We start from the raw sequence: 19,266 nt of genomic DNA on the forward strand, positions 1-19,266 counted from the left end.
CCTGGAACAAAGGTACAAAGGAGAACTGAGACTGGATCTGGGGGCACTAAGGACATAGGAAGGAAGGAGGGAGGGAATAGAAAGGGACAATTGTTGGGCCTGAGTGCAGAAAGAAATGAAAGATAGGATGCACAGTCAGAGGGAAACACAACCAGAGACTCATGAAATCACCAGACAGCAAAGGTAGGGAAAATGATTTTATTTTCAATTTAATGATAAAAATGTGTCAGTTTTGAGAATTTATATCTGCTGTCTATATTTTGCACTATATTTGTCTATTTTTCTATAGTTACTGAAGTGACATCATTGAAAACCCCCCCAAATATAAATAATTAACATTTTCTCTGCGTATAGGGTGCTTTGTGGTTTTTTTTAAATTTATGGTTACCATTATGAAATAATAAGATATTGTGTCTACATGAAAAATGAATGGAAGAAATTGGGGGCGGGGCTAGGGTGGGATTGGGGGCGGGGCTAGGGTGGGATTGGGGTGGGGCTAGGGCGGGATTGGGGGTGGGGCTAGGATGGGATTGGGGGCGGGACTGAATATTAATAGATGTCCCGTTTTGATGAAAAAAATAAATGGTCACGTTAACCATGTCTCACCGCTCCTTTCCAAGCTTCACTGGCTTCCAGTATATTCCAGGGTCCACTTTAAATGCGCCTGCCTAACTTTCAAGATCCTACACAGCATCCTTCCTCCCTTTATTCCACTTTCTTGGAATTCCTCAAATCTTAATACCACCAGATCCACCCAAAAATTAAAACTATCCTTCCCCTCATTAAAAGGCATTTCCCATGCAGGAAAACTAGGGACCTCCCTCCCCTTCAGAATCATTGAGCTCTGGAACAACCTTACCTCCCCACTTCGGAATCTGAGCTCCCTCCAACTTTTCTGTAAACAGCTGAAAACTTCTCAAAGATGTAATACTTCCTCCCTATCTGGTATACTAAGCCCCTCTAAACATTCTTTATACTAAGGCCTATAACCCTTCATTGGAGTTCCTTTTCTATCCCAACTCCTGTAAACCGTACCGAGCTCTACGATTGTGGAGATGATGCGGTATACAAACTTAAGGTTTAGTTTAGTTTATATGTGTCTCAATAGCAGACTATGGACTTTTCCTCCAGGAACTTCTCCAAACCTTTTTTTAAAACTAGCTATGCTAATGACTGTTACCATAATCTTAGTCAACAAGTTCCAGAGCTTAACTATTCTTTGAGTGAAAAAAATATTTCCTTCTATTTATTGTAAAAACATGTCCATGTAATTTCATTGAGTGCCCCCTGGCCTTTAAATTTTTTGAAAGAGGGAAAAATATATTCACTTTTACCTGTTCTACAGTAGTCCACTCAGGATTTTGTAGAGCTCAGTAATACGTCTCCTAGCCATTTCTGTTCCAAACTGGAGCCTGATCCTCTTTAGACTTTTCTCATGAGAAGAATTCCATCCCATTTATCATTTTGATTGCTCTTTGAGCCTTTTCTAATTCTGTTATATCTTTTTTGAGATACTGCGACTAGAACTGAATGTAATACTCAAGATGAGGTCTCATCACAGAGCAATACAGAGAAATTATAATATACTTGGTCTTGTTGACCATCCCTTTCCTAATAATTCCTGGCATCCTATTTGCTTTGTGACTACTGCTGCACACTGGATAGAAGATTTAGGCATATTGGGCCAAATTCTATAAATAACATCCTGATTGTAGGCGACAGTAGGCATCCTGCTGCTGTCTAACCAGCCAATCGGGATGCATGTTTTCTAAAAAAAATACCTCAAGGCAGGCTGCCTATACTGTAGGCATCATCTCAGTTGAGGGAAACATGTAAGAACACTTAAGCTCACCCAAGGCAGGGCGTGGTTTCACCTGGAAGTAGCCTTAGGCGAGCTTAAATGGCCCCAGGCATCTCCCTAGGGCCACCATAGGCACCTGAAATGTAGGCCTTTGAAATCCTGGCCTACATTTCAAATAGATGCAGCCGCTAAACTGATCACAGCAAGGAAATCTCCCTGCTGCGATCAGCTCAGTGGCTGCAGCAGGGAACCCCCACCGCAAGGGGATTGTTTAGGGGTTTATGGCAGGAGGGATTGGGCATCCCTCCTGCTGTGGACAGTGTGGGGAGGTTTCAGGGGTGGCAGCGGGAAGGAGTGGTCATCCCTCCTGCCAGCCAACTTGCAGTGGGGTTCGGGGTTCCCTGCTACTGCTGTTCAGCTGATTGTGGCAGGAAGGTTCCCTTGCCATGATCAGCTCAGTGGCAATGCGATTCTCTAAATGGCATCTGTGACATGGATGCTGGTTAGAGAATTGGGGTGGTTAGGCGGGGTTAGGCATCTGTCCATTTGTGATTCTCAAAAGCTACTTAGGCGACTGCTGAGACTAGGCGTCCTGTACAGAATCAGGCCCCTTGTCTATGATAACACCTAGATCTTTTTCTTAGCTGCCGACTCCTAAAGTGCACCCTAGCATCAGGTAATTATGATTTGGATTGTTCTTCCTAAAAATGCATCACTTTGCATTTGTCCACATTACATTTCATCTGCCATTTGTATAACCAAGTCTTCCAATTTCCTAAGGTCTTCCTGCAATTTTTCATAGTCCACATTCGCTTGACAACTTTGAATAGTTTTGTGTCACCTGAAAATGTATTTCACCTCATTTGTCAATCTGATTTCCAGATCATTTATAAATATGTTAAATAGTAAAGAACCCTGTGGCACTCAACTATTCACCCTCTTCTATTGAGAAAAATGGCCATTTAATCCTATCCTGTGTTTTCTGTCCAATAACCAATTCCTAATCCACAAACCCATGACTCCTTTAATTTTCTCAGGAGTTTCTCATGAGGGTCTTTGTCAAAAGCTTTCAGAAAATCTAAATACACTTCATCAAGTGGCTCACTTTTATCCACATTATTCACACCTACATGGAAATGAAGCAAATTGGTGAGGCAAGACTTCCCTTGGCTGAACCCATGCTGACTCTGTCCCATTAAATCATGTTTGCTGTAATTTTATTCTTTATAATTGTTTCCATTATTTTGTCCAGCATTAAAAGTCAAGCTTACTGGTGTGTAATTTCCTGGATCACCCTGGAACCCTTTTAAAAATTTGGTGTTACTTCTTAGAGAGCAACATTATTAGTATCATTTGTTTTTGAACAAGACATGAATGATTATGGTATTAAGTCTTTACTTTAAAAGTTGTCATATCCCCTTTGAGGGTCAAAAAATATGGGTTTATCCAGATGTTGCAAAGACTACACAAGAACAGAGAAAAACGTTTCTATCTTGTAGGAGTGACTTTTTTTTGCTGGCATATACATGTAAATGCCTGGTTCGATATGCAGGATCTAAATATGTTTTTTATTCCCCTGAACTATTGAAGGACTTTCTTAATTTAAAGAAAATCATAAAAGAGTAATGTTGGGTTTAGAATGATGATAGTATGAAAGGGGTCACATTAGGCCTTTTTCTTTAATATTTGACCTCTATTAATCTCTTTGTTTTCTTGAGGTCCAAGGAAGGGTAAAAATGTGATGCTTATTTGAAGAGATTTATTTTCTTTTTCCTTATAATATATTGTTTATCTCTGGGTTACTTGTAACAAGTTTTTTGTCTTGTGAAAATGTTTTTAAATGCTAATTTAAAAAAAAAAAATGGTGTTACATTGGCAACTCTCCAGTCTTTGGGTAGTATGGACAATTTTAGTGACAGGTTACAGATTAGACCAGTGGTTCCCAAATCTGTCCTGGGGGCTCCCCAGCCAGTCAGGTTTTCAAGATACCCACAATTCATGAGAGAGATTTTGAATTCATAGGAGGCTGTTGAACAAACTTGAAGGGCTGAAGTTAGGACCCAAAGTGGTGAACTGGGTCAGAAACTGGCTGTCGGACAGACGCCAGAGGGTGGTGGTTAATGGAAGTCGCTCGAAGGAAGGAAAGGTGACTAGTGGAGTCCCTCAGGGTTCGGTGCTGGGGCCAATCCTGTTCAATATGTATGTAAGTGACATTGCTGAAGGGTTAGAAGGAAAAGTGTGCCTTTTTGCAGATGATACCAAGATTTGTAACAGAGTAGACACCGAAGAGGGAGTGGAAAATATGAAAAAGGATCTGCAAAAGTTAGAGGAATGGTCTAATGCCTGGCAACTAAAATTCAATGCAAAGAAATGCAGAGTAATGCATTTGGGGATTAATAATAGGAAGGAACCGTATATGCTGGGAGGAGAGAAGCTGATATGCACGGACGGGGAGAGGGACCTTGGGGTGATAGTGTCCGAAGATCTAAAGGCGAAAAAACAGTGTGACAAGGCAGTGGCTGCTGCCAGAAGGATTCTGGGCTGTATAAAGAGAGGAGTAGTCAGTAGAAGAAAGAAGGTGTTGATGCCCCTGTACAGGTCATTGGTGAGGCCCCACTTGGAGTATTGTGTTCAGTTTTGGAGACCGTATCTGGCGAAAGACGTAAGAAGACTTGAGGCGGTCCAGAGGAGGGCGACGAAAATGATAGGAGGCTTGCACCAGAAGACATATGAGGAGAGACTGGAAGCCCTGAATATGTATACCCTAGAGGAAAGGAGAGACAGGGGAGATATGATTCAGACGTTCAAATACTTAAAGGGTATTAACGTAGAACAAAATCTTTTCCAGAGAAAGGAAAATGGTAAAACCAGAGGACATAATTTGAGGTTGAGGGGTGGTAGATTCAGGGGCAATGTTAGGAAATTCTACTTTACGGAGAGGGTGGTGGATGCCTGGAATGCGCTCCCGAGAGAGGTGGTGGAGAGTAAAACTGTGACTGAGTTCAAAGAAGCGTGGGATGAACACAGAAGATTTAGAATCAGAAAATAATATTAAAGATTGAACTAGGCCAGTTACTGGGCAGACTTGTACGGTCTGTGTCTGTGTATGGCCGTTTGGAGGAGGATGGGCAGGGGAGGGCTTCAATGGCTGGGAGGGTGTAGATGGGCTGGAGTAAGTCTTAACAGAGATTTCGGAAGTTGGAACCCAAGCACAGTACCGGGTAAAGCTTTGGATTCTCGCCCAGAAATAGCTAAGAAGAAAAAAAAAAAAAAAAAAATTTTTAATTGAATCAGGTTGGGCAGACTGGATGGACCATTCGGGTCTTTATCTGCCGTCATCTACTATGTTACTATGTTACTATGTTACATGCACTGCCTCCATATCTCTCATGAATAACTGATGCAGCAAATGAAGCCTACAATGTAGACTTCTGACTCATGCCTACAGAAGCGTCTAGGCATGCCTATGGTTGCCTAAGGCTGGCTTAGGCATGGTTTATGCCAGAAGTTGCCTTAGGTGTTTGTAGGGGTGCCTAGGTACTTCCATAGGCATGAGTCAGACACCTGAAATGTAGGCCTGTTAAACGCTGGCCTACATTTAAGGCATCTGTACAAAAAATAGATGTGATTCTGAACATGGTGCGTACTGGTGATTGACATGTGGTAGGCACCTGTTTTGGAGTTGCCTACGGTGGCAGGTGCCACTTCCAGAATCAGGCCCTTACTGCCAATGAAATGGGTGGCAGTAAGTTCTCAGATTGGCAATTTTAAAAAATTGGCCACACTCTATTGTTAAATTCTTAAGAAATTAAATATACTATAGTAGGTGATTGAGAGGTTTTTTGACGGTGACTGAAAGTCTGTAATGTATGTCCAATCACATGAATTGAGTGTATGGATTACCATTGAGGTCTTTTCCCTCTATTTAAGATATTTATTTATATATTTATTTTCACAATTTATAAATAGCTTGAATCTAAGCGGTGTACAAACATCATACATATGCAACACAGACAAAACATCATGAAATGCTACAAGGGAAAAAACTACAACTACAAGGGAAAAAATGCTACAAGGGAAAAAAGCCGCACAGGAGGCGGTGGAACCGCTGGACGACCTGGGAGGAAAAGGGTGCATCAAGGATGACAAACAAATTGCAGACAGACTGAATTCCTTCTTTGCGTCTGTCTTTACAAAGGAAGACACCGCAGCAATACCTGACACAGTGAAAGTGTTCAAGGGAGTCGTACAGGATAGCCTCACCACAGTAGAAGTGGACTTGGACCAGATTTACCACCAGATCGACAAACTTAATAGTGATAAATCTCCTGGATCGGACAGAATTCATCTGAGAGTCCTAAAAGAACTGAAATTTGAAATCGGAGAACTATTGCAAAAACTTGCCAACCTGTCAATCAAAACAGAACAGATACCGGACGACTGGAAGATAGCGAACGTCACGCCGATATTTAAAAAAGGATCGAGAGGCATGCCAGGCAACTACAGACCTGTCTGTCCCTGGAAAGATGGTTGAGGTACTGATCAAAGATAGCATAGTCTGGCACCTAGACACACACGACCTGATGAGAGCCAGTCAACATGGCTTCAGGAAAGGGAAATCATGTTTGACGAACCTACTTCAATTTTTTGAAACAGTGAACAGACAAATTGATAGTGGAGAACTGGTGGATATTGTATACTTGGACTTTCAGAAAGCATTCGACAAGGTTCCAAATGTAAGACTTCTCAGGAAATTACAAGGCCATGGAATAGAGGGAGATATACTAAGATGGATAGGCCAATGGCTAGAGAACAGAAAACAGAGAGCTGGCATAAATGGGAAGTTCTCAGAATGGGAAAAAGTGTCTAGCGGTGTACTCCAGGGCTCAGTACTTGGACCCATCTTATTTAATATTTTCATAAATGACCTGGAAGAAGGAACATCCAGTTAAATCATCAAGTTTGCAGACGACACAAAGCTATGCCGGGCAATCAGATCGCAGAAGGACAGCGAGGAACTCCAGAGTGACTTGAATCAATTGGAGAAGTGGGCAGATAAATGACAGATGAATTTCAATGTGGAAAAATGCAAAGTGATGCATTTAGGCAGAAAAAATAAAGATCACAAGTATAGTATGTCAGGTGTAACTCTGGGAAAGACCGAACAGGAAAAGGACCTGGGTGTACTGATAGATAAGACCCTGAAACCGTTGGTGCAATGTGCGGCAGCAGCAAAGAAGGCAAATAGAATGCTAGGCATGATAAAGACGGGAATTACAAGTAGATCAGAGAAAGTTATAATACCGCTCTACAGAGCCATGGTCAGACCACACCTGGAATACTGCATCCAGCATTGGTCTCCATACCTAAAGAAGGATATAAAACTGCTAGAGAGGGTGCAGAGACGAGCAACGAAGCAAGTGAAAGGTATGGAGAACCTGGACTATGAGGAACGACTTAGGAGACTGGGGTTGTTCTCCCTTGAGAAGAGGAGACTGCGAGGGGATCTGATTGAGACTTTCAAAATACTGAAAGGATTCGACAAAATGGAGCAGGGAAAACAGTTATTTACAATGTCCAATGTGACATGGACAAGAGAACATAGACTGAAGCTGAGGGGGGACAGGTCCAGGACGAATATCAGGAAGTTCTGTTTCACGCAGCGAGTGGTAGACACCTGGAATGCTCTCCCAGAGGAAGTAATTGCAGAATCCACCGTTCTAGGAATTAAGGGTAAATTAGATGCACATCTCCCTTGAGAAGCATTCAGTGATATGGTGACTAAAACTATGCCAGGGTACACCTGGCGGGGCCTCCACGTGTGCGGATCACCGGACTTGATGAACCCAGGGTCTGATCCGGAGATGGTAATTCTTATGTTCTTATGCTCCAATTTTCCTTAGTACCAAAATTTACTGAAATCTAAATAAAGCAAAGCCCACTGAGTTTACAAATCATTGTGTTTTTAAAAATTTCTTAAATGACATACAATCTTTACATAATCTCATTGTTCCTGGGATGGAATTCCAGAGATTTTTACCAGCAACGGAAAAGATATATATTTTAGATTTCACATAACGAATCCTATCTTCCTTTAGACTAGTTAGTAACATTCTTCCAGCAGATATCAAGCTTCTCATTAGATAAACTTCCCACAAGTTGTGAAAACAAGTGGGAGCAGAGGAATACAATATTTGGTGAACAACTGCCAATACTTTGTAACATACCCGCTGCTGAATAGGTAACCAGTGCCAGATTAACAACCATCAGTCAATTATATTATCTCGTCTCGATTATTGCAATGTTATCTATCTCAGTATCACAAAAACTTCTTTACAGATTGCAACTGATTCAAAATACTGCTGCAAAATTGATCTTTGGGAAATGTAAATTTGATCACGTGACTCTGTTGCTCCAGAGTCTCCATTAGCTCCCGGTTTATTTTAGAGTTCAATTCAAATGTGCTTGTGTTGTTTTTAAAATCCTATATGGTATATTTACTCTTCTCTTTCCTTTATCTTGGAACGTTTACAGGTTCTCCTTTGCAAGAGGTAATCAACAACTTAAATTATCTCTTCCTTCCAAGAAAGGGATTAAAGGGGTCAAGATTTTTAGTCAATCTCTGATTTTTAAGTTCTCTCAACTTTGGAATGATCTTCCATTTCTTTTAAGGAGTTCTGGCTCATTTCAATTTTTTCGTAAATCTTTAAAAACCACTTTATTTGCTAAACACTTTGAAAATTAATCTTCCGAAACTTAATCTTATTCTTTATGTTTTTTATTTGTTAAGTTAACTATTGTAAACCGAGTCGAGCTTTCCTGGAATGATGTCTCAGTATATAAAGCCAAGCCTTAGATTAGATTGGGAACCCTCTCTCCTTCCATCATTTCACCTCTCCAACAATGGAAAAAGGCATAGCCTAACTGTGGGTATGATTACATAATAGTTTGTGAGTGAACATGTGTTCTGTGCAAGCATATGCTTTGAATAGAGAGGCTTAATGGTTACTGCTGGAGAGTTAGAAAAGAGTCAAAGAAAAAAAGGAATCAAATCTCCAACAAAATAGCTAGAAAAACAGAAAAAGTGGAGTCTCGACAATGCTTCAGCTGGGGGAGTGAAGGAAACTAAAAGTCCTAAATATTATTTAAAAGGAGTCTATATTAATGCAAATTGGTTTGACCAAGGAGTTTTTATTAATACAAATGAATTTGACCTGACACTGGCCGTGATTCAGTTCCACCAAGCCTACATCAGGGCTCTAGAAGTCAAGAACTACAAAAAGCATATATAAATATATGATGAATATAACATTTCATGTAACATTTAAAACCAAGAAATAATATAAAAAGTACAATTATGGAAAAAGTGAAAATATATAAAAACATGCACTTCATAGTGGTCTTCTTATGGACAAAACAATGATACGATTACGCATGAGATATACTAGCACTGTCATGAACCAAAGAGCTAAATTGAGAAGAAAAAATTGAAAATAATAGGAACAAATGAGAAGTCAAAGTGGTGTGCAATAGTATAATAAAAAAACTGTGATTAAAGTCTAGAGATATAATAAACTCTTATAAGTTTAAAGGTTAGGAATTAACAGGGTGTATAATCAGTGAATATAAAATTCCTACAATATGGAGCCTATGATACATAAGAATGAATGTGGCGGAAAACTAAATTCTGTGGAAAAAATGCTCCTGACTGTGAAAGAGTGGAAAACAGAAAAAGGAGTAAATGTAAAGAGTGCTCTGGAATTTATATCACAGCCTCAAATTAAGTGTTTTTGGATAAACAAAAGTGCTTTATAAAATCAGTACTGTCAGAGAGAAATATATGAGTAGATAATTTTTGATATACTGTAGCCTTCAATCCATAACCCTTCTCCACACTGCCCACCAATCTAGCCAGTAAATTAACCATTCCCCTTAACTGTATCCATGACATCCTGCTTGTATGTCTTGTCTGTTTAGATTGTAAGCTCTTTCAAGCAGGGACTGTCTTCTTTGTGACTGTACAGCGCTGTGTGCATCTGGTAGCACTATAGAAATAATTCATAGTAGTAGTGTGAAGAGTTTCAATCTTTGGGAAGCAGAGCTGAGATTGTGATGTCATAATGCCTCATTCCACCAATGCCTAAGAGCCAACCTCATCAGTGATGTCACAATGGCTTGATTGTCCTGTACTCCCCTCTGCCCTCCAACCTAGCCAGCAGATCAACTGTTCCTCTTAACTGTATCCATGGCATCTTGTTTATCTTTCTTGTCTGTTTAGATTGTAAGCTCTTTGGAGAAGGGACTGTCTTTTTTATGACTGTACAGCTCTGCGTACGTCTGGTAGCACTATAGAAATAATTAGTAGTAGTAGTAAAATATGCTTGGATGATTTTAGTGCATAGTAATGGTGTTGCAAGTTCTTTGAACTGCCGTGTTAAAAGTGCATAGCTGAAACAACAATTTCATAAGATATGATAACGGGAAAACATAAATAAGGCAAATGACTGGTGTGATTATCATGAAGTGGATGTGTAATTCTAAACTGATGATCATTTAGAAAATTGCTGAATGAGATATAGAATTAGAAAAGCTGCAAAAGACACATACGATCTCAGTTGTTTGTTTTAGGTAGCAAGTGAACACTACTGCAAAAAGGTTTTGCAGGCCTGCCATCTCAGTTAGTGCTCTCCTAAGATGGCTGCGGCAAAATTAAGGTATGACTGAAGAATTTAATCTGACCTGCTACCTTGTTTTATAAAAGTTTTTCTAGTAGATAATAGTGGAATCCTAACAGAAGATTGTTTGTTACAGCGGGCGTATCTTGAAACAGCCATAAGTGAAATGTGATATCATGTCAGTGAAGTCCCCCATTGAACCGGTGTGATTGAAGAAATTGGAGATGAGTATTTAAATATATAAATGAGAAAATGTAATTGTCTAAAAAAAAGTTGTAGTGGCAAAGAATGGAGTAATACAATTTTGGCATACAAAAGTTTGGTTAGAGGGTAGCCACTGAGGTCCATTAAAATATTGATATAAATTGATACAGATATTTATATGAAGGCTCTTTTTGTTTTATATTAGTGGAAATCATCTTTTGACCCTTTAAATATTTTGTTGAAGAGTACCCAAAGGAGGTTTGTATCAAGTGCCCAACTCATGGCATATGGGTGCTTAAATTGCACTTTTCTATAACACTGCACCCAAATTTTCAGAATACCCTAATCCACGCATGGCCACAACCCCCTTCTGGATGGTATACCATGGGATTTAGATCCTCAGTGCTATAGAATAATGCACAGGCAGATGCATGCGCAAATCCAAATGTGTGCCAATTAACATTAGTAAGTGATTGTTAATATCCAATTATTGACTGTAATTGGATTGGTAACCAATTAAGTTGTATGTGCATCTTGAGCTTGCACTCAAATTTGGGTGCCAAACTTTGGGCAACCTTAATAGAATTCAGGGGAGTATGTAAACTGCTTTGATTCTACCACAGAAAGGCAGAATATAAAAGAATCAAATAAATACATACATAGATGATACTTCTAGCTGTGAGTCTCACTTTTCTTTCTGTATATGCAGTTGCAGTCTCCTTTATTTATTGCACATCCACCATAAATCAAAATGTCTGCCTAAGAGACAAGCATGCCTTCCATTTGTTCTGTAGCTGTCAGAAACACTCTATAGATGCAAGCTAGCAAGTCTTTTCTGAGTGCACAGTGCTTCTTAGCAGCTAATGGTGCCCTGCACATTAGTGGGCAAACAGGAAATATATTCGCTGAAGGATTTCAGTGAAATCATAAACCATAAGAGCACACTTACAATCTCATCTATCTATAGCCATATACACATTCTGGGCACAGGGAATTTTTATTTCATACAGAGGAGAAATGTTACATAATAAATGAGAAAAGTAAAAAAAAGAATTGTGAAAAATTATTAATCATCTTTTGCAAATCCTTAATTGGGATACATTGCCACATGTACTGTATACTACTGATTACTTGCACACTGGCTTATATTATACCAGAGGTTCTCAATCCAGTCCTCTTTACACCTAACTCTTTAATCTCTCCACTGTAGTTCCTCTCTCATCCTTCTTCCTGTAAACCGTGCCGAGCTCCGCATTCGTGGAGATGGTGCGGTATATAAACCCAAGGTTTAGTTTAGTTTAGTTTTTAAAATACCCACAATGAATATGCCTGAGTTGAATGTGCATCTACTACCTCCATAGTCTGCAGATCTATCTCATGCATATTAATTTGTGGGCGTCCAGAAGACCTGTCTGGGTAGGTGGGTCCTGAGGACTAGGTTGAGAACCCTTGGATAAAGTAGTCAACATATTGATATTTCAATGCAGTAGGGATAAAGGGAACAGGGCCATCATTTCTGCAGCTGTCCAAGATCTTTGCTTTGAGAGGACCTCAACATGTAACTAGTAGCATTTAATTGCAGGGTTATTAAATAGTATCCAATTGTATCTGCTTGATTTACAGGATGTAACAGTTAACACTAAGGGCCAGATTCTCAAAACTTTAATGCTGTTGCTAAACTGTTTTCTGATGGTTTAGCCTGCACGCATTTCAGCAGCGGATTATCATAACATTAGCATTCGCATTCCCGTCACCTGCAACTGAAAGCTAATCACCATCAATCAATAATCACACAACTCAGTTTTATTGGAATAAATATTTGGCCGCAGCTTTATTATCTATCTGAATATTATCTTCACTTACAATGCAATCTGTGTCCAAAAACCAACAAACCCCCAATGCATATTTCACACACCCCAAGGGAGCTATTCGGTGTCGAAACTAGCTCCAGTTAAGTCTTTAAATTTATAACATTCCCCCAAACGGCCCACGGTGACGCAAGGCCATGCTTCCCCTCCCCTCCCCCCAAACATGACCCACGGTGACGCAAGGTCATGCTTCCCCTCCCCCCAAACATGATCCACGGTGACGCATGGTCATGCTTCCCCTCGCAGCGGTATCGCATACGAGTGTCACATTTATTTATTTATTAACTGCTCATCTCCCAGATCCAACTGGGCCAAACCCCATTTTCCGCCCCACCCAAAGCTGCGACCACCTCCCCCCCAACCCCATAAGCTCCACCAAACCCACTCAAGTCGACATATAACATGTAAACCCCCCACCCCACCCCACAACACTGACACAAAACATAACATCAGCACAAATGGGAGGGAGGGAGGGAGGGATAATCTTTTCCTGAAGAGACTACTCTACTGTTCCCCTTTCCTCACAGAATTCACTCCAGAGTGCCACAACATCCAACCAATCACGTGACTGCTCCACCCCATCACCTTAGCAACCTCCCTAATCATTTTTCTTTCTTACAAGCTCTATCTATTAACCCTTTCTTACCTCCTCTTATAAAATTGTCAATCCTTATTCTACAGACCCTTGATAACACCTCATATATTCCCCTCACTATCTGTCCCCCCTCCCATTTTACCCACACCATCATTCAATAAATATTACCAGCCGGTGACATCAGCTCAGCTAATGTTATATCACACCAGATGAATCTGGTGTTCTTCTAAACGGATTGTGTCTGTCTTTAGTGAGCTTGCTAGCAGTCTCCGACAATGACATGCAAATGGGCTCTTCAACATTGAAATGAGCACTCCAGTGGATTATTGAAAATCACCGAGACATTTTTGTTTCTTTTTTTTTTTTTTTTTTATATATAAAATCTTTATTCGTTTTAAAACTTACAATAAGTGTGACAGTGAATTAAAACATTTTAACATTAAATAGAACACTTAATAGTCCAAATCATATAACTTATCTTCTTTCCTCCCCACCCTTCCATAGCAAATATAAAACATATGTATCATATGATAAAAATTTTTCCCCTTATCATTCTTATATTGTTAAATAATAAACTAATAATTACACCGAGTCATTTTCTAAGAGCGGCGTTGGCTTTTGGTGACAAAAATCAGTGACTGCTCGGTGGGGTGCCAATACAGTGCCAGCTCTGTTAAAAATGCATCTTATGGCCATGTGTTTTACATTGGCTAATGAAAAAAATAAAAGTTATTATTATTATTTTATAACTATAAAATAAAATAAAAGTTACATGATTCTCATAAACTGTAATTATTTTTTTTTTCCCATGGGAGAGGTAAAAGCACACTTCTTGAGCGCGTGTATGATACACGTGCCTTATGTGTTTCTGGCTGCGGTCCATGATTTTAAATTAAAAAGAAATTACAAGATTTACCTGAATTATAGTAGTTTTTAGGAGAGAAAGGCATGTTTTATGCGCGCTTGTTAAAAGCCGACATTGCTTCTCTCCTCCTCTCCTTTCCTTTTTTGCTTTGTTTGCACGCGTTCTGTTGCTTTCCCAGCACATGTGCACATTCTTGCCTCTTTCCTGCACACGATCAGCAGTCACTCGGCTCATGTAAATTTAGCAAATCTTCACTACTGTCCGCCAACCTCATTTACATGCACGATTTTATGAGAATGACTCGCGCTTTTGAATTCGCCCTGTCAGTTTTTAACACATTTTTTTGAGAATCCTGGCCTAAGAGGAGGAAAGACTTCAAGAGCTCACAGAGAGATAGGGCTTTGGAACAAAAAAACATTCCTGACCCACTCTCACTTTAATGAGCCATCACAAGTCAGAAAAACCTCCTCCATGCTGTCGAATATCCAGTAAATCTATTTTGCTTTTATTCTCTCCTTTTTTTATTCTTTACTTTTCATTCTGTTTTTTCCCTTCTGCAATTTTTGGGTTATTTGTGTCATGTTAATAGATAGGGGAAAATGCTTGAGTACCTGAATGTAAACCACTTAAGCCATAAGTGGTAAATAAATAAATCTAATTTTCTCCCTCCTTTACAAAGCCGCACTAGTGTTTTTTAGCACCGGTCGCCATGAAAGGACATTACCTCCTATCCCATGATTTTCTAATTTCCTCAGAAGTCTTTCATGTCAAATGCCTTTTATCTAAATACACAATATCAACCGGCTCACCTTTATCCACATGTTCATTCACCCCTTCAAAGAAATGCAGTAGATTGGTGAGAAAAGATTTCCCTTGACTAAATCCATGTTGGCTTTCTCTCATGAATCCATGTAGCTATCCCATTTCACAAATCTACTAGTGTTGTTCAAAGTACTAGGTCAACATTTTTAAGTACAAGTAAAATGTATAGTGAAGAACACATTAAAAATGTACTTAAGTGAAAGTAAAAATATGATTGCCAAATATAATACTTTTTGAGGAAAAAGTAAAAATATCATTACCACAATGAATGCAACTATTATTAACATTCTTATCCCAATAAACTTTGGTATAAACAAAAAAGAAATCCAACGACGTCAGATAATGCAAAACAAAGTGGTGAAACTCATTTACAAGGCAAAAAAAAAAAAGGACCATGTTACCCCCTTTCTTGAAACACGATCACTGCTTGCCGATATCCCACTTCATCTCCTTTAAAATTTTACTTCTTGTTTTCAAAACAAAACAAGAAAGCACACTGGCATTCATCGGCAGACTATTGATCCCTTACACAAGATCATGACCACTATGATCTTCCCAGCAAAATCTCCTTTTAAATTCCATCACTTCGCCATATATTCTATGACAGTGGTTCCCAACCCCCTCCTGGAGGAACACCAGGCCAATCGGGTTTTCAGGCTAGCCCTAATGAATATGCATGAGAGAGATTTGCATATAATGGAAGTGACAGGCATGCAGATCTGCTCCATGCATATTCATTAGGGCTATCCAGAAAACCCAATTGGCCTGGTGGTCCTCCAGGACAGGGTTGGGGACCACTGTTCTATGACACAACGCGGGATATCAAATATTTAATAAACTTGAAACTTACAATTCAATTCACTTTGTTTTAGTACAACTAAGGACTCCTTTTACAAAGGTGCACTAGCGTTTTTAACGCACACACCAGATTAGCGCGTGCTACAGAGCGCGCTAGCCAAAAATTTACCACCTGCTCAAAAGGAGGTGGTAGCAGCTAGCGCGCGGGGCAATTTAGCACATGCTATTCTGTGCGTTAAGGCCCTAGCACGGCTTTGTAAAAGGAGCCCTAAATTTTGAAAACGACCATCATTCAAGCAAATGCGCTTGTGAGTCATTAATTCAGCACAACGAACAAGGCACTGGCAGGAAGTGGAGTGTTTGATCTGATAAAAAAAAAAAAAAGTTCCTTCAAATTATGCTGAAAAATTATTGATGTCTTCTGACAGAGTATGCAGGTGTTGATCAATGGAATCTATGTCTGAAAACTTGACTTCTGTAAAGCAAAGAATGATTTATTATCATCATAATTATCATTTGCATTAGACGTAGTACTATAGAACTCATCTCTTTCAACTTCATCTTTGTTATCATCGTCATGCTGTCTAATTACTGAGAAGAGTTTCACAAAGTTAGAATAATTTGTTGTTGTTCTAACAAATTTTCATGTGATGGCAAACTGTTTGAATATCTTTGAGAACTGATGCAAGAATATTAAATGCATGGGAACTTTGCAGTCTTAAGGCCAGACAAACAAATTTCCTCTCTAAAGACTCTGTGCAGAGGTCAGTCACCCCCGTATAAAATGTTGTGATAGAGATATAGGTCTGTTCACCAAGAATTGCAACCAGCTTCAGCTTCATCTCTACTTCAAAGTGGCCCAGTTCATCATTCATCTGTTTGGCTGGAGACTAGTAACACAGGTAACTCCATGATTCTCATAGGCTGTATTTGCTCAACAACAAAACTTAACTCCCCTCCTTTACAAAGCCGTTCTAGTGTGTTTGGCGCCAACCACTGTGGCTCATAGGAATTCTATGAGCATTGGCTATTCAGCACGGCTCAACACGCTACAACTGTTAGCGCAGTTTGATAGAAGAGGCTCAAAGTTGTTCAAATTTGTTAAATCACAAGAGAATTGTGAAAAATTGCAAGTGTGAGTGAGACAGGAAGACTGGGCATCAAAAGGGCAGATGATGTTTAATGTGAGTAAGTGCAAAGTGATGCATGTGGGAAAGAAGAACCCAAACTATAGCTATGTGATGCTGGGTTCTGTGTTAGAAGTCACTGCCCAGGAAAATGATCTAGGTGTCATTGTTAAGGATACATTGAAACCTTCAGCTGCTAAGAAAACAAATAGAATGTTAGGAATTATCAGGAAAGGAATGGAAAACAAAGATGAATATTTTATAATGCACTTGTGTTGTTCTATGATACAGCCACAACTTGAATAATGTGTGCAGTTCTGGTTGTTGTATCTCAAAAAAAGATATAGCGGAATTAGGAAAGGTACAGAGAAGGGTGACGAAAATGATAAAAGGTTTGGGGCGACTTCCCTATGAGAAGAGGCTCTTCAGCGTGGAGAAGAGATGGCTCAGGTGTGATATGATAGAGCTCTATAAAATACTGAGTGGAGAGGAAAGGGTAGATGTGCTTGTTAACTCTTTCCAAATAACTAGGACTAGGAGGCATGTACTGTAGATTTAAAACAGTAGATTTAGAAGTAAATTTAAACAGTAGTAAAGCAGTAGATTTAAAACAAACCAGAGAAAATATTTCTTCACATAATGTGTAATTAAACTCTGAAATTCATTGATGGAGAATGTGGTGAAATCAGTTAGCTTAGCGGAGTATAAAAAAAGGCTTGGATAATTTCCTAAAAGAGAAGTCCATAGACCATTATTGAGATGGCTTGGGGAAATCCACTGTTTATTCCTAGGATAAGCAGCATAAAATCTGTTTTACTACTTGGGATCTAGCTAGGTACTTGTGACCTGGGTTGGCCTCTGTTGGAAACAGGATACTGGGCTTGATGGACCTTCATTCTGTCCCAGTATGGCAATTCTTTTGTTCTTATGTACATGCGTAAGTTCCACCAGATGCATGTGGAAGTTGCAAAGTCAACACTTCCACATAGAAGCTGCTGCATTTATGATAGTAATTTTGAGGTAAATTCTAGAAATAGCGCCCTACCGGCAGATAAGTTAATTAACAAACACTTTTTAAAATGGCAAAAAAATGGCACCATTAAAGAGTTTACTGGTGCCTAAATAATACGTGCAGGAATCATACCTATGTAGGTGCTTTAGGCCGCCAAATGCCACCATGGGAGTGGCTAACACTGGAAGTAGTGTTAGGTGGCCTAAAGTGCCTACATAGGTGCGATTCACGACAAAGATAGGCACCAGAAATGTAGGCAATTTTCTATAAGGCATCGACATATAATTGACATGCCATCAGCGGCCACTTTTTAGACAGCTGCCGATATTGGTTACATATGAGAATCCGGGCCTTTGCCCACATGTGTATTTCTACAATGGCTGTATATGCCAGCAAATACTCAAGAACCCCTTTAGGTATTTCACAAAAGCCTTTTCTAAAATTCTATTGGAATGAAACTTACCTCGCAGTGGAGTAGTGAGGGTGAGAGGCACCTGGGGTGGTGATTCCCCTCCCCACCCTCTTCTCTGCTCCCCACTCCTTCGCTTCCCCCCCCCCCCCTGCTGCACTTGTATGTTCTTTCCCTTCCCCCATACCTCTTTAACTTCCCCGATGCGAGCAGCATCACCAACTTGCTGCTTGCATCAGTGTTGGCTCCCCCTATGATGTCACTTGTTAGGTGTGAGACCCGGAAGTGATGTCAGAGGGAGAACTGATGCTGGCACGAGCAGCAGGTTGGAGTTGCTGCTCATGCCAGTGAGGAACCAGAGGTACGGTGGGGGGAGGAAGTAAAGGTGCACGTGTGATAGGGGAGGAGTGGGAAGGAGGGGTGGTGGTGTCCCCATCAAGATAGCACCCAGGGCAGACCGCTCCCCACTCCCAATTTCTACATCACTGGTTCCCTGGTTTAGACATATCAATTCTGATCTCCATGTTCTATATGAAATGTGCCTTAATGTGACCATCTCAAGTTGTAATTTCTTCTTTTTAATTTACAACTGAATTACGCCTGCCATCAAAACCCAAAATATTAACAAAAAAGCCATTTTGTTGGTCTTCAGGTTTCATAAACTTTTAAACTGTTCTCCTCTGACAATTTCTAGTGATGTCATATGAGTCATTATTCAGGAGCTTGGATTGTGAAATATGGGGCAATTTCTGTCTGACAGACTTTTCAGTAATACGTGGGAATGTTTAATCAAAGATGTTTCAGGCCTTTCAGAAGGGAACATAGATTATACTCCTCTGTCCTCCAACCCAGCCAGATGATTAACCGTTCCCCTTAACTCAGGGGTGTCAAAGTCCCTCCTTGAGGGCCGCAATCCAGTTGGGTTTTCAGGATTTCCCCAATGAATATGCCTGAGATCTATTTGCATGCACTGCTTTCATTGTATGCTAATAGATCTCATGCATATTCATTGGGGAAATCCTGAAAACCCGACTAGATTGCGGCCCTTGAGGAGGAACTTTGATACCCCTGCCTTAACTGTATCCATGAT

The sequence above is a fragment of the Geotrypetes seraphini genome, chromosome 5 (genome assembly GCF_902459505.1).
Source record: "Geotrypetes seraphini chromosome 5, aGeoSer1.1, whole genome shotgun sequence".
NCBI classification, from domain to species: Eukaryota; Metazoa; Chordata; class Amphibia; order Gymnophiona; family Dermophiidae; genus Geotrypetes; species Geotrypetes seraphini.